Source organism: Rhagoletis zephyria, unplaced genomic scaffold (assembly GCF_001687245.7).
Source record: "Rhagoletis zephyria isolate East Lansing unplaced genomic scaffold, Rhagoletis_zephyria_1.1 Rzeph_scaffold_00383, whole genome shotgun sequence".
Taxonomy (NCBI): Eukaryota; Metazoa; Arthropoda; class Insecta; order Diptera; family Tephritidae; genus Rhagoletis; species Rhagoletis zephyria.
The window spans coordinates 129,006-131,702 of record NW_016157467.1 but is presented as its reverse complement, the minus strand read 5'-3'; the positions used below and the strand labels follow the sequence as shown (position 1 = coordinate 131,702).

Here is a 2,697-nt window from a genome sequence, read left to right as displayed (position 1 = left end):
CACACGGGGTGATCGACAGGGTTTATTTCTTTTTTTTTTTGCTTTTTTACTTTTGTTTGCTTGTACTTAAAATGAGCAGTTACCCCCTTCAAGTTGTAATCTCCTTTTTTAATAGGCATAAACTGCAGCTAATTTAGAAATAAATGATAAGTTGTATTTTTTTAGCATTTAAATCCGTTCAATATAATATGTGTAAATAAAATAATATTTGTGTACCCCTTTGCCATTTAACGGGTCACCCTAATAAACCATCGATATTATCGATGGTTGTCTATAACACTATCGACAACTATCGATAGTGTCACTATCGATGGCTTTGCAGCACTAATGAGGATACTGCTTGCATAACTTTTCATAGTTAATAGCTCAGTATATCCAGTAAACAAACTTAGCTATTTTTTTTTCGCCAAGTTTGGTCCCCATAAAGGACTAGTGTTGCAAGCAACGCTTTTTCGGCAATTAGGGTGTTGTGCAGCTATTTAATGTGGTGAAAATTATTTAAGCACTGGGGAGATTTATTCACATGGAATTGGAGATTGGGCTAATAGATTTATTTTAAATAAATTGTGAATCAGCGAAAATATCTTTTCAGCAGATGAATACACTTTTTAACCTTTTTCCCGAAAATTTACATACGGGCTCGAAAATATGCGAGTAACATTAGGTTTGTATAGTAACAGTAACATTGCAGCGAGAGCGTAAAAGCAAAAGCGAGTATTTTATTTGCTAATTTTTGCGATTTCTATTGTTTAATGTAAATTTTTCTTTTTAGGATATGTCGAGCCAACAAAGAAGGCGCAGTTGGAAAATTTAGTAATTAGTAATGAAGTAGCAGGCATATTTGGAAAATTATGCCGATAAACGGATGGAATTTGGGAAAGTAAGTGCATGGTTGCAGCATATCTATGTATAAAAAGTTTTTAATTAAATTGTTTATAGAAATGTTATAAATCGAGTGGCTCATTTACGATGTGCTCCAAACATTTGGCGAACTTTTTTTCGCCTTTTCAACGTGCTAAGTAACAAGTTAAGATGACTGCCATCATGGGCCGGTAAGAAACCGCAAGCAAAGGGCAGACAACCTTCCAGGAAGCTGCCTCCTGTCCCCGAGCCGAAGCTGCAGTTCAGCAAGAGCAGGTCAGCAAATTGCTACCCTGATCAAACGTAAACTAAAGCGCTCTGCTGTGATTGCACTCCGTAAATGTGAAAACTTGGTGCATCTGAGAAATATCAAACAAGAAAACTCCGTGATGGACGCCGTGAGATGGTGTAACGCTGTGTGGCAAAGAAATGCGGCCAATTCGACGGGCCTGAAAAATCCAAATTGGCTTTTGTGATCCGCATCCGCGGTATCAACAAAGTTGCACAAAAAGTGCGTAGTTTTACAGTTCTGTCTTCGCCACATTAAAACGGTGTGTTCATCAAATTAGCAAGGCAACCATTAATATGCTACGTATGCCGAACCCCCTATATGGGGTTATCCAAATCTTAAATCAGTTTGTGAATTGATGTACAAGCGTGGAATGGTCAAGCGTGTCCCAATCTCTGCTTTGTGATCGAACGCAAATTTCGCGAAGCGCACGAAATTCAGTGCGTTGATTCACTTCACTTCAAGAAAGCCCCCAACTTCCTGTTGCTATTCAAGCTCAACACATCAACCCGAGGCTGGCGCAAGAAGGCTAATCACTACGTTGAGGTTGGTGATTTCGGTAGCGGTGAGGATAAGATCAACAAATTGCTGCACAAGATGGCTTAAAGAAATTGTTGTTTTGTATTTAAGTAGACAATATAATTTGGCACATCTTCAAAAGACGCCCAAGCAAAAAAAAAAGAAAATTAAAAAATTCCTGAAGTTGCCTTTTCACGGGTCGATTTCTGTCGACTGGAAAATTTACTTAAGATATCGACTAGCCAAAGCGCTTACATTTTACGGTTGAATTGCAATTTACAGGGGTAGATTTTGGTTAAACGACAAAAATCGACCGTGTAAAGGCAGCTTAAATAACGTTCAAATTAATCACCCCCTTTGAGATGGAAAATACCAATAACCATTTCATAATTTCGAAAATTATTCCATTTATATTTGTTCTTGCATTTTCCACACCACTTGTGAGGTATGCTTTTACGCGCGTTACCGATTTTTTTTAATGTGCTCGGTTGCCCAGGAGGCCTATTTTCACCTTTACAACTTAACTTAAACAGATTAAAACTAAAGCATGCAATATCGTCGTCTCAGAAAACGGATGTCGAATGTTACAAAACACGGTTTTGAGAAAATTGACTTTGAAGTTTAAGGTCGAATTAATCCGAAACTGTACGGTAGATTTTTGTAACTTTTGAGGGAGACGTAGTTGGTGTTATTAGTTTTGATTTCCCATATTTTTACATTTAATATCTCTTAACGTTAATGAGAAAATTTACTTTTCATTCCGTATACATTTGTCGTAAGTAGCGTTTACTCACAACTTTGTTTTGTCCACAGAACATACGACAATAGTAAAGTATCTATTTCAACGACGATGGTATAATTTGATGAAAAAAACAGACATATTTATTAAATAATGATTGCTTATTAGAAAAAACATAACAAAAACATAATCATGTATTTAATAAAAAAACTCTGTACATCTCTTATGCTGTAAATATGTTACGAACATACGTTTTCTTTAATAAAAACAAAAAACAATACTTAAATTC

The 2,697-nt window shown here is 36.2% G+C and overlaps 1 long non-coding RNA gene across 1 annotated transcript; it reads left to right on the top strand.

Annotated features, from left to right (window-relative positions):
• The first annotated feature begins 797 nt into the window (after positions 1-797).
• Positions 798-1,203, top strand: LOC108359399 (uncharacterized). The gene is made up of 2 exons (XR_001846912.1): positions 798-880; positions 940-1,203. It is a non-coding gene; the product is annotated as an uncharacterized LOC108359399 (long non-coding RNA).
• Positions 1,204-2,697: the final 1,494 nt, after the last annotated feature.